Source organism: Neomonachus schauinslandi, chromosome X (genome assembly GCF_002201575.2).
Source record: "Neomonachus schauinslandi chromosome X, ASM220157v2, whole genome shotgun sequence".
NCBI classification, from domain to species: Eukaryota; Metazoa; Chordata; class Mammalia; order Carnivora; family Phocidae; genus Neomonachus; species Neomonachus schauinslandi.
In genome coordinates, this window is record NC_058419.1 from 14,335,909 (window position 1) to 14,349,789 (window position 13,881).

Genomic DNA, 13,881 nt, shown 5'->3' on the forward strand with positions numbered 1-13,881 from the left:
TCTTGCTATCCAGAGGCTCAGTAACAGTGCTAAATTGATTCACAAAACAATCAACTAAAGGAAGTCCTAATCTGGACCTAGCCATAGTCGACCTGGGCATCTGGGGCTAGGGATAAAAGGGTATGGGTACCCCTGCCCCAGTCCCATGCTATCCCATCCCTACAGCGGGCTCCCCAAAGCAGAAAAGGCAAGGTCTTAATGATTTGAGGCCATTAGTCTATTTCTAATGTTAGAACCATCACGTGGCAGAAAAGAGAAGGCACCGTCTCTCCCTCAATCACAGGCAATGCTTTCCCAGAAGTGCAGCTAGCTGGGCTGTCATGAGGATTTGTCCAGCCCCAAAAGAAATGTTTAGGTTGCCAAACAAGAGGCAAGAAAGGGGTGTGTGTGTGTGTGTGTGTGTGTGTAAGCACAAGTATGTGAGTGTGTCTGTATGTACACTCTTACTGGAGTTCTTCATTAAGACCATTTCAGGTCTATCTTCCGTCCATTTTAGCAGCCATGTGACCTTACGCAGGCTATGTAACTTTCTCTGAGCCTCGATTTCCTCACTGGTAAAAATGAGATGATAATACCTGCCCCTCGTATGATATTGAATTTCAGATACTGTTTTGAGCATGGTCATCAAAACTAAATAACGTCCATGGAGCTGTATGTAAACTGTAAAAAGCTATACAAGTGCGAGAGGGAGTATTCATCATCTACACATACCAGGTCGTAGCAGAACTAGCAGCGGTAAAGTATGCTGGCAGACCATTTTCCCCTGATTTGTGATTATTGTTCTAGTTAACAGGGTCAATAAAAACTTATTTATTGAAATTGACAAAGAGTACAGTCCAGGAGGAAAGTGTCATTCTTGTCTACTTATTCACGCAGCTTGGACTGGGGTCTCAAGCATCAAAGATGTCATGAGGATGGGGAGGCTTACTTCCTCTTCATACATGTACCTGTGCTACCCCCACCGGCGGCCAGGAGACAGTGACAAGACTGCCACTCTATAGGAGGCAAGAGCCCAAGCCATGGTTCTCACTACAGACTGACATCCAGCAGCTTGTTAATTACATATTTCCATTAATGGGATGAATCTTGTCTTTCTGGATGACAGTCTCCTGTTCAATGCATAGATGTCTTATTTTGTTCTGCACTCCTTAGCAACCCAACAACTGTTCTGACATACCTCCTTACTAGCCTTGAAGCTTAAAAAAAAAAAAAAAAAAAGGTTGTTCTTGAACAGCCATGGATCTTGCTGCACTTGAATTTTTTTTAAATGAAAAGTTTGAAAAAGAATGACATTAACCAGAAATCTATAGAAACAGCAGATCTTTTCTATGGCAGCTTACTTTTTAAAGCCCCAGTGCATCAGAATAGGATTGCCTTCTGTCTGTGGAGCAGAAATCAAAGGACAATTCTGCATACACATCCAGGGTTTTCTTCTAGGGGCTTTCTTTGGCAAGGAGACTGCATATGGCCAAGTGGACTTCTCCAGAAGGACCTGATTACACACGTCACAGAGTTCTTTTCTATATAGAAAAATATATGAGATGGCAGGGACAAAAACCACAAGCTAGGGAAAGACTGAGGAGGATGGAGATTGGAGAAAACAGAAGTTCACTAATTTTTTTCAGAGTCGATAACTGCAAAACTATGCCTAGCGGGTACCCGCTATTCCCTGCCCTATGGCTCTCTTCATAACATAACAGTTTGCTTCCTTACTCTGGAAAACAGTATGGAGGTTCCTCAAGAAGTTAAAACTAGAGCTACCCTATGACCCAGCAATTGCACTACTGGGTATTTAGCCCAAAGACACAGATGTAGTGAAAAGAAGGGGCACGTGCACCGCAATGTTCATCACAGCAATGTCCACAATAGCCAAACTGTGGAAAGAGCCGAGAAGCCCTTCAACAGATGAATGGATAAAGAAGATGTGGTCCATATCTACAATGGAATATTACTCAGCCATCAGAAAGGATGAATACCCACTATTTGTATCGACATGGATGGAACTGGAGGGGATTATGCTAAGTGAAGTAAGTCAAGCAGAGAAAGACAATTATCATATGGTTTCACTCATATGTGGAACATACGCAATAGCACGGAGGGCCACAGGGGAAGGGAGGGAAATCTGAAGGGGGAGAAATCAGAGAGGGAGATGAACCATGAGAGACTCAAACTGAGGGTCTCAGAGGGGAGGGGGTGGGGGCTGGGTGAGCCCGGTGATGGGTATTAAGGAGGGCATGTGTGGTGACGAGCACTGGGTGTTAAACACAACTAATGAATCATCGAACACTACATCAAAAACTAATGATGTATTATACAATGGCTAACTGAACATAATAAAACAAAAAACCAGTTTGCTTCCTTTAAGCCAGCAGGAAAGTAATTCTCTGGCTTCAAACCTCTCCCTCTGGGAAGGCCTGGACCTTCTTTAAAAGGTCTTGCCTGATTAGGTCAGGTCCATCCAGAATACTCTCCTTTTTGATTAAGTTCAAAGTAATGATTTGGGACCTTAATTACATCTGCAAATTTCCTTCACATTTGCCATAGACTGTCACTTAATCGTAGGCATGAAAACACTTTATATTCACAAGTCCTCTCACATTCGCGGAGAGGAGATGACACAGGGCGTGTATACCGGGGGTGGGAATCTTGGGGCGCATCGTAGAGTTCTGCCTACCGCAGCTAATTAAAAGGAAAATTTCCTGTCCCCCTACTTCTTTTTGCCCATACTAAATGATCCATAAGGACATTTCTTTACAAAGTCTGCAAATAAGAACTGAGATCTTTTGAGCATTTCCTTATGAATTTTTATCTTACTCAATAAAGCTTTAGAACCATTCCCAGGACTATCTTGGTCCCACATGTCTCCCTCTGTACAACTCAAGCTTTCAGACCCCAGGTCTCCAAATTATCAAAGGGCGATTTTGCAAACACACAGAGTTGACTTCTCTGGGCTTCCTTTGGCAAGGACATTACATCTGGCCAGGTGGAATTGTCTAGGAGGACCTGCTTTCACACCTCACAGAGTTCTTTTCTTTTCTTTTCTTAAGATATATTTACTTATTTTTTATTAGAGAGAGAGAGAGAGCACGAACATGGGAGGGGGCAGAGGGAGAAGCAGACTCTCCACTGAGTGCAGAGCCCAATGCGGGGCTCAATCCCAGGACCCCGAGATCATGACCTGAGCCAACGTCGGACACTTAACCAACTGAGTCACCCAGGCACCCCTCACAGAGTTCTTTTCTACGTAGAAAAATATAAGAGATGGCAGTCACAGAAACTGTCATCTCAGGAGAAATAGAGGAGGGTGGAGACTGGGGGAAGTGACCCATTCTAAGTCACAGAGGACCTCACTGGGGAGCGGCCAGTGTAAGCGGCAAGTGACACTCAAGTTGGCGCGAGTAAAGGCATGTAGTTAGCCAGGCAGTTCAAGTGTTCGCTATCTAGGGCTCAAGAGTCTGAAGGGAAGAGTCTGTCTCAGACGGCCGTTTTTAAACAGGTGCACAAGACCACCAGCTGTCATCTCTTCTGGGGAGATTTCGGGCATCCAGTATTCCTTTTGCATGTGATATACCGATGCCCCCTTGTTTCTGTCTCATTGGATATCAGTACTGAGCCCAACAAAACACTTCCTTTGCATGTTCACACACACACACACACACACACACACACACACACACACACACGTAGACAGTGGAGGCTGGGGAGCAACAGCCTGTATAGCGGTTAAGAGAGGCACCTAGAGATTCAGTCCAGACCTGAATGTAGGTTCCAATTCACTAGCTAAGTGACCTCAGGTAAGATATTTTGCCTCTCTGTTTGCATCTCACTTCCCCTAACTATAAAATGGGAATAAATAAGCTAAGGTCCCAGGGTGGCTATGAAGAATGAAGGAGATACCCTAGAAAGCTTCTCATACGCCACCTGTCACAATAGCACATGAAAGCCATTCCGATGTATAAGTAGTATTACTCTTTTCATTCTTGTTATCATACGAAAATACCTTTTTTTATTTTTTAAATTTTATTTAAGTTCAATTAATTAACATACAGTGACAAAAATACCTTTTAGAGAAAGCTCAGGGAGCGCTCAGATCTTGAGAAGAGTAGGTGCCCATGTTTGGGGTACCTGGCGGCAGAGGGCAGATGATAGAAAAGATGATTTGAGGGGTGCCTGGCTGGCTCAGTCAGAAGAGCATGCAAGTCTTGATCTTGGGGCTGAGTTCAAGCCCCACGTTGGGCCTAGAGCTTAGTTAAAAAATTAAAAAATAAAACTCTTATTTAAAACAAGCAGATGATTTCACATAAAATGAGGATGCTTTGTCTTCTTTGCTGCCTCAATAATGTATGGCCAGCATCCTGACTCCCTGCAGCAGAAAATCATCACCGTTTAATGATAAAGTGCCAGGGTACTTAAAGCATTAGGATCACTGATTGAAGGGCTTGTTCTTATCATCATAAATGTCAAGATCCTGATGATGTTTTTAAACTCCACAAACATCTCTTACCTGCCTTATGCCAAGGGGGAAGGAAGCATCTAGAATAAGAAAGCAGAATTTAAAAAAAAAAAAAAAAAGGAGAGCAGAAAGATCAGATTTTTCTCCCCCAGTCAGTCCTAATCCTAATAATTTCTTTTGCTTTAATTGCAGTTTTGTTTGGTCTCTCTCATTGATTTCCCCCGTTGAAATACATGATGAAATGCTACACATCTTCATGGTGAGCTCTGTTGCAGGGGAGCTGCTCATTAGTTCACTTGAGGTCATGGGTATATTTGTATCTAATTTACATGGCAGATATCACAGAGACATTTCAAATTGGATGGACATCAACCACCAGCCCCAGTCAGATGGCTATAGAAATGGAAGAAGAGGGGCGCCTGGGCGGCTCAGTCGTTAAGCGTCTTGCCTTCAGCTCAGGTCATGATCCCGGGGTCCTGGGATCGAGCCCCGCATCAGGCTCCCCGCTCCAGGGCGGGAGGCCTGCTTCTCCCTCTCCCTCTGCCCCCGCTTGTGTTCCCTCTCTAGCTGTCTCTCTCTCTGTCAAATAAATAAAATCTTAAATAAAAAAAAGAAATGGAAGAAGAAATGAAACCTGCATTTGCTTTTGCCTATTGATTCCTTCATGTACACTTATCCCCAAATGAGTCTCTAAAATCACAGCAGTAGGCAAAATCATTTTAAAATACATCGGGAAATATTCTTATGCTACTGCCTTTTATATAAGGAAGGGGCCAAGAAGGACTGGGAAGAGATAGACTTTCTCTTTCCATAGAATCCAGCAAGCATCCCCGAGGAATAAAATGACCTCCAGCTTGCTGGTGAGTGACAGAATTCCTTCACTGAATTTAATCAGTGGGTCATATTCCTCCCATCTTCCCACATGAATACCTCTGTGCTGTAGGACTTCATCATGAAGACCACTGCTCCTCGCGATCTCTCTGGTCCCTGACAACTTGACATTCCCATGCTTTTCATTATAAATGTGCAGATGAATTCTCATAGTGGGGGAAAGCTCTCTCGATGAGATTTCCGAGTTTACGACTTTTAGGAAGAAAGGAGTCAAGCTGGTAGGCAGGCCTGAATCTACACCAAAAGGGCTGCTGAGAATTTTACAGCACTTTTCTTGACTTGGAGATTACTTCTCCCTGCCCCTCACTTCCCCTCACACTAAATGGAAATAAGCTTACTGGCACTGGCAAAGCCAAGCAACTCCCTGATTAGATGACCTTCCAGGTCTTTCCTCATCACTTCAAGTGAAAACGTTATCTTTTTTTTTTTTTTTTGAATGGAGCACGTTATCTTTATTTTTAAATTCAAGACCAGGTCACAGTACAACACCCAGCCAGACTGGGCCTTTTATTACATAGCACAATGTTTGAGCCTCTGGAAAATCAGGATGGACTCCCTGAGGAGTAGCCAGAGATCTTCTAGGTAATCAACAGTGTACCCTCGACTTGTCTAGCCAAGGGAGGTGGAGCAGGGTGGGGGATGAGGAAACTTTGCCCCAAAGAGTATCATATTATTTGGTGCAACCCCGTTTACTGTGCAGTCCGAGAAAACGAGGCCCAGAGGAGAGAGTTCACATGGTTAAGGTCATGCAGCAAGTGGAAGACTGATAACAATCAAGGATTAACAACAACAACAATAGCTAACATTTACTGAGCATTTGCCATGGGTCAAGTCCTGTCTCAGGAGCTGGTCATCTGCTTTCTGATGGTTTCTTCTTCAAAACATCCAACAGTAAGTTGATTTATATATACCAGAAATCAATATAAATTACTCTTATCAAAGTATGGAAGTTATGAACCTTTTAAACTTCAACGTGAGAAGGAGGACGATATTTCTGAATTATCCAATTGTCCAATGAGGCCTTGACATAATATTTTAAGACTGGTTGTTATTGGGGCACCTGGGTGGCTCAGTTGGTTGAGTGTCCAACTCTTGATTTCGGCTCAGGTCGTGAGCTCAAGGTCCTGGGATCGAGCCCCGCATCGGGCTCTGTGCTGGGTGTGCAGACTGCTTGGGATTCTCTCTCTCTCTCCCTCTCCCTCTGCCCCTCCCCCGGCTTGTGTACTCCCTCCCCGCCTCAATCAATCATCAAAAAGACTGGTTGTTATTATAACAGTAATACGTGAACTTGATAAAGGGAAAGAGAGAAGGGAGACAAAGATTTTTGGTTTCCTACTTCCTCTCTGTACTTCTTCTCAACAAACGTCCCACTCCTTAGAGGTAATCATTTTTAAAAGTTTCTTGTGTTTCCTTCAGAAAGAAACTGGATGTACAGGTATCGACATTTATGTATGTTCTTTTATATATACAAATTCTACTCTACTCCTAAGATTTCGTATTTTATACTGATTAGACATTTCTCCATATCAACAAATATAGACAATATATTTAAATGGCTGCATAAGTATTCCATTACATGGGTGCACTGTAATTTATTTCAACAGCCCCCTTTTATAGAAATTTAGGCTATTTCCAGTTTGTTAATTTTTTTGCTATTATAAATGATGTAATGAATTACATGTATATGTTTATATCATAGATGCAATTATCTATAAGAAAAACCACTAAAAGTGGAATTTCTGAGTCAAAGGGTACTCATCCTTTTAATTTTCATAGATCCTGCCAGATAATCCTATAAAAAGACCACCCAGCTTACTCTCTTACCAACAATGTATGAGAATATCTGTTTTCCTACACTGTGGTTGATACTGGCACTTTATCTGACTTCTCAATATTTGACAATCTGATGAGGAAAATAAATACTATCTCAGTATTATTTTCATTTGAATGACCTTAATTGTGAATGAGATTGAGCATCTTTTCTCTTTATTATCAATGAATTCATACTTGTTTTTTTCTTTTTTTTCCTTTTTTTAACTTAAATTCAATTAATTAACATATAATGTATTATTGGTTTCAGAGGTAGAGGTCAGTGATTCATCAGTCTTATATAACACCCAGGACTCATTACATCACGGGCCCTCGGTAATGTCCATTACCCAGTTACCCCATTCCCCCACCCACCTCCCCTCCAGGAATCCTCAGTTTGTTTCCTATGATTAAGACTCTCTTACGGTTTATCTCCCTCTCTGATTTCATCTTGTTTTATTTTCTTCCTCTCTTCCCCTATGGATCCTCTGTTTAGTTTCTTAAATTCCACATATCAGTGAGATCATATGATAATTATCTTTCTCTGATTGACTTTTTTCACTTAGCATAATACCCTCTAGTTCCATCCACATCGTTGCAAATGGCAAGATTTCATTTTTTGATGTCTAAGTTGTATTCCACATATTTGTTTTTCCTATGAACTGTCTGTTCATAACCTTTACTTAGCATTTTCTATTGAGTTCTTTTACTTTTTCATATTGATTTTTTTAAGTTTTATTTTTTTAAGTAATCTCTACACCCAAAGTGGGGCTTGAACTCATAACCCCGAGATCAAGAGATGCATGTTCTAAGCCAGCCAGGTGCCCCTTCACATTGATTTCTAAGAACTCTTGTATAGTTACAAATATAGCCTTTCGTTTTATGCATTGCAAATATTTTTCCCATTTATTGGACTTTCAAAAACATTGTTTATGGTATCTTTTGTCATGCAGAAATTTCTTATTTTTGTATAGTCAAAGTTATCGATCTACAATTTCTGGAGATGTATCCATATTTCTGTGTATCTGCCTACCTCTCAGTCAATCTATCTAAATTTCCCTCTCAAGTTAGTCTCTAGAGAATATTGGATACACTGGCTTATATAGTAAAGATAATGAATGGAATCTTTATTTTAAAAGTTAAGTGGCTTGTTTTGCGGGGGAAAAAAAACATGTGAAAATTCATAAGAGATTTCATAATCAGGACAACAATCCAGAGTTTACTGCTATAATTCTTTGTTTGGACATCATTAAATTGTAGTTCAGGGCTTAGTGGTAGAACTGTTAGAGGGGAGAAACTATATGTGTCTTGGTGCCATATAACATACCAGGCAGTATTAAGAACTTCCACGTATGTTACAAACCAATCTCCTGTGAGATAGGTATAATTATGCTCACTTTTAAGATGCAGAAATTAAGGCACAGAAGTTAAATAACATGCCTGAGGTTACAGAGTTACGAAGGTTTTTGGACAAAAAAACAAAGAGTTTTTCTGATTCCAAGTCTAGTGGTCTTTCCAGCAGAAGTATGTGTATAGATTTATTTTTTTAAGTGTATTCTTTTAAGTAATCTCTACACCCAACATGGGGCTCGAACCCATGGCCCCGAGATCAAGAGTCACATGTTCTTCCAACTGCATCAGCCAGGTGCCCTAAATATTTGAGTATATTGCATAAAAAAAGCTGTGCTGGACAGAGAACTGAGAAATTAAACAAGACCCTGCCCTCAATAAACTTTCAGTCTAATAGGAAAACATACATATAAACCACAAATTACAAATACAAGCATAAAAGTAGAAGAAAAAAATGGATTTTGACTTTGGGGATTGAGAAAAGGCTTCATGGAAAAGGAATCATCTAAACCAAGTACTAGAGAATGTGTAGAGAGAGAACCAGTGGAGGGCAGAAGAAAAAGCCATCCCAGGCAAGAAAAACACAGCATTAGTAAAGGTCCTGAGGTGATACATGGCCAGACCAAAGGCTGCACTGTAAAGTAAGCTTGGGCTGGTGAGCTGGACCTTGAATACCATGCAAAGAACTTTGGAGTTGTTTTCGGTTTCTGGGGAAATATGAAATTTCTCATCATCTAATTTTTATTTTGTGATGACATATAATCATTTTTTGGTAACCAAGAGTCTGTTAATCTGTGTGTTAAGAAAACATGTTGCAAATATATAAAATGGCCTTGCGGGGCGCCTGGGTGGCTCAGTCGTTAAGTGTCTGCCTTTGGCTCAGGTCATGATCCCAGGATACTGGGATCAAGCCCCGCATCGGGCTCCCTGCTCTGCGGGAAGCCTGCTTCTCCCTCTCCCACTCCCCCTGCTTGTGTTCCCTCTCTCACCGTGCCTCTCTGTCAAATAAATAAAATCTTTAAAAAAAAAAAAAAAGGCCTTACAAAAATGATGGAAACAACTATGGAGAAACACCACTTTCCATATCTACAGGATTTTGAATTTTCAAGTGCTTGCACAAAATTTCATTCCTTTCAGAAAATAATAACTAACCCTTGAAGGCCGGATTATTACCTCCACTTCACAGATCAGAAAACTGAGGCATAGAGAGGTTACATAATTGGCCAAGGTCAAACTCAGGTTTCAACCTTAGGCAGTCTGGCCCTTCACCACTATTAACCAGAGTCTGTGCCCTTAACCACTGTTTTATGCTATCTACTTACGAACCACTGCAGGGGGCTTGCCTCCCACGTGGTTGACATATGGGCTGGCCAGCCTCTGCTTACATGTTGTTACTGGTAAGGCCATACTGTTCTGGCAGAGCTGAGGTCTTCTGAAAGTATTGCCTTATATTGCATCCAATCCTACCTCCCTACATCTCTGAGGCAAACATTTGGAGCCAGTTAGCAAATTCCACCACCCTTACTTAACCCCACTGTGGTAAGCAGAATGGTCCACCAAAGATGTCGATTCTCTAATCCTTGGAACATGTGAATATGTTATGTTACATGGCAAGAGGCAAAAGGGACTCTGCAGATGAAAATGGGGTTAAGGACCTTAAAATTAGGGAGATTAGCGTGGATTAACCAGGTGGGGCCAATCTAATCACATGAGCCCTTAAAAAGCAGAGAACATTCTCCAGCTGGAAGCAAGAGAGATGCAACAGAAAAAGTCAGAAAGACTCAAAGCTTGAGAGGGACTCAACCAGCTATTGCTGAATGGAGGCCACACAGATAGCAGGAGAAGGAATGAGGGCAATATTTAGGACCAAAGACTGGCCCCAGCTGACAGATAGCAAAGAAATTGGGTCCTCAGCCCTACAACCACAAGGGACAGGATTCAGTCAACACTTGAATGAACTTGGAAACAGATTCTTCCCAAGAGCCTCCTATAAGGAGTAGAGCCCTGTCAACACCTTGATTTGGGCCTTGTGAGGCACTGCTCTGAGAACCCAGTCAGGTCTACCCAAACTTCTGACCTCCAGAACTGTAAGACAATAAATGGTTGTTGTATTAAGCCACTAAGTTTATGGTAATTTATCATGGCAGCAATAGAATACAAATATAATCACCAAGTCTTCTCAATTTCTTCACGTATTCCTGACACCACAGGGTTTCCATCCTCTCACTATCAGTCTACCTCATTGGATCATACTCTAATTTGTCTATGATGCCTTGAAAAAGGCGATGTTCATTGTCACCACCTGAGCCCACTGGTGGATTTTTTAGCATCACTAAGAGGAGGACAAACCAGCCATTGTGCACCTCCTGATGGGATGCAGTAGAAAGTACACTGTAGGACCCATGAAATAGTCTTGCCAAGAATGTCTAAAAACTGCATCTAATCAACACTTTAGAGTTAGTGCCAAGTGAATAGGAAATCTGGGGGATAGAGGAACAAGTTAAATGGCACCACAAGAAAGCAATCAGAAAATCTAGAATATTAGATAGGACAACTGACTTTTTTTTTTTGAGAAGGAGTAATTGAGGTGAGATTGCTCTAGTTTAGATGAGATTTGAGAGACATTTCAAACAAATGTAGTGAACCTTGACTGGATGCTACTTCTAGCAAAACAAAAGTCTCAAGGCAACCTGGGAAATTTGAATATGGACCGGATATTAAGTGATAAGACAGAATTATTGTTAATTAGGTAGGTGTGATAATACTATCATGGTTACATAAGGAAATGCCCATGTGTTTTAGAGATACATACTGAAGTATTCAGGGATAAAATGACAGGAGGTCTGGAATGTGCTTTAAAATACCCGAGAAGGGTGCCTGGGTGGCTCAGTCAGTTAAGCATCCAACTTTTGGTCATGATCTCAGGGTTGTGAGATTGAGCCCCACATCAGGTTCCACACTCAGCAGGGAGTCTGCTTAAGATTCTCACTCTCCCTCTGCCCCTCCCCCTGCTCATGCTCTCTCATAAATAAATAAACAAACAAACAAATACCCAAGCAAGACAGCTAAATGAGGCTAGATTAAGCAAGTAGCAAAATGTTAGTGATTGTTGAATTTGAGAGAGGGGTAAATGAGTATTCATATTACTCTCTCTACTTTTGCATACGTTTGAAAGTTTTCATAATATGAATGTTCTTTAAAATGTGATGCCCACAACACACTAGTTGAGCTTGTCTCTGAAGAGTTAGCAGGGCCATCACCATCCTGACCTGGACCATGCATCTCTATTAATATGGCTTATGTGCTTCCTAGGGTTTTAACAGCTACATTACAGTACTAACATGACCGAAACAGTGTTTTCCCATTCAGACCAACAAGTTCAATCTTTCCCCAATCTGTACTTTTATGATCCTCTGAATTTAAAACGAACACTTGACACTTACATTGGTTAAATATAATCTTACTAATTTCAATCAGTTGTCTCAACCTGTCAAAATATCTATAGTGCTCTTTAGATTTATCACATACATAAATTTACTAAGCATACTTTTTATGACATTTTTCCAATTATTGACACACAGTTGAATAGAATGTGGTCAAGGACAAAGCCCTGTGGCTCTCCACTAAATATCTTCCTTCAATAAAGAACATTTTCTAGAGAAATGTAATTAATATCTTACATTGAAATTTAGAGATTATAAATTTATAGATTACAACACGCTTTGACATACCTAATCAAATTTAAACTTCACATCGAGCCTGTGAGTTGTCCTATTTTATAGATGAATAAACCAAAACTCAAAGAAATTAAGAACGACTTTTCCTGAGGTGATTGGACAACATTTAGAAGAAAGAGGTGAAGAGAAAAGATATGTAAAGAGCACAGAGGTGTGTATATGTATGAAGGCAAGATAACCTGAGATGTAATTAAGCGATTAAAGATGAGAAGATAGGTAAACAAACGTAGAGATTCAGACCCCTGGGTGGAAGAAAGGAGTAGGTGGGAAAGAGATAGGTCAGTTCTTTGTGCTAGCCAGCAGGGGGCACAGAACATTCACAAATCAATTTCCTCATCTGTAAAATGGGGTTAAGATCCAGACTTGCAAATTTCTTTTTTTTTTTTAAGATTTATTTATTTGAGAGAGAGAGAGCGCACGCGCGTGCACTCACACACACAGGGGGAGGGGCAGAGGGATAAGCAGACTTCCTGCTGAGTATGGAGCCCTACATGGGGCTGGATCTCCTGACCCTGAGATCTGGACCTGAGCCAAAATCAGGAGTTCGATGCTCAACCGACTGAGCCACCCAGGTGCCCCTGGACTTGCAAGTTTCTTAACAGGACTAGATGAGATCTTGTATTGAAAGCATGTGGCATCTGTGCTTGGCCTGTGGTAAGCACTCAATAAGTGTTACTTCCCTCTTCTCACCCCAGTACCTTGACACCTCCAGTGCACCAGAATCAGACCGCCTTTTTCTAAAGCTCTTAACCACAACACTGTAAGAGTATAATCCACCACTTTCCCGATTGTCAAATTTGTAACTAGTTGGGGGTGGGTTTAAGATAATTCTCGGAGCTTGTGCTATCGACCACAGATTTTCTTCACCTTACGCCCATTCACCTTCTTCCCATTTTCCTCTCATGACTATTTTTCCTCTGTCTCCATTTGGCCCCTTCCCAATGGTTTGCAGCATTTCCAAGGCCATCAGAGCATATACTTCAGGTGCCCTTTAATAATAGTAATCTCTTTTTATTTCATGTTTACGGTGATTAAAGCTTTTTTTCTGATTATTTCCTCATTTGATTCTCATAACTTGATTCATGGAGGTGAAACAGGAAGACCAGTGGTCTGACCCACCATTGAACAGATAAACTGAGACTCAAAGAGGTACATGACTTACCGGAAGTCACACAGCAAGTAAATAGCAGAACCGGAACTAGAACCGAGGTTGTCTGACTAAATCCTCCTGTACCTGAAATAAGGCACCAAGCCACTGATTGTGCATTCAAAGCGATGTCTCAGAAGCCAAAAGTGTGCCACTGAAATCTACACCACAACCATTTTCCCCTAGATAATGATCATCATCTTCCAGGAAGTACATCTGTGTCATGCATGGGTGGACACATTCCTATCGGAAAGCCACAAACATCTGAGATGCAAAATGCAACTGTTCTATTCGATAGATGGATAATCATTTTGGAGAAGGCTGTTTCCATCGTCATTAGAAATCTAAAACTTTTTCTGTGCTTACAAAAAGTGGTGCTCTGAGGGGCGCCTGGGTGGCTCAGTCGGTTAAGCGTCCGCCTTCGGCTCAGGTCATGATCCCAGGATCCCAGGATCGAGCCCGGCGTTGGGCTCCCTGCTCAGTGGGAAGCCTGC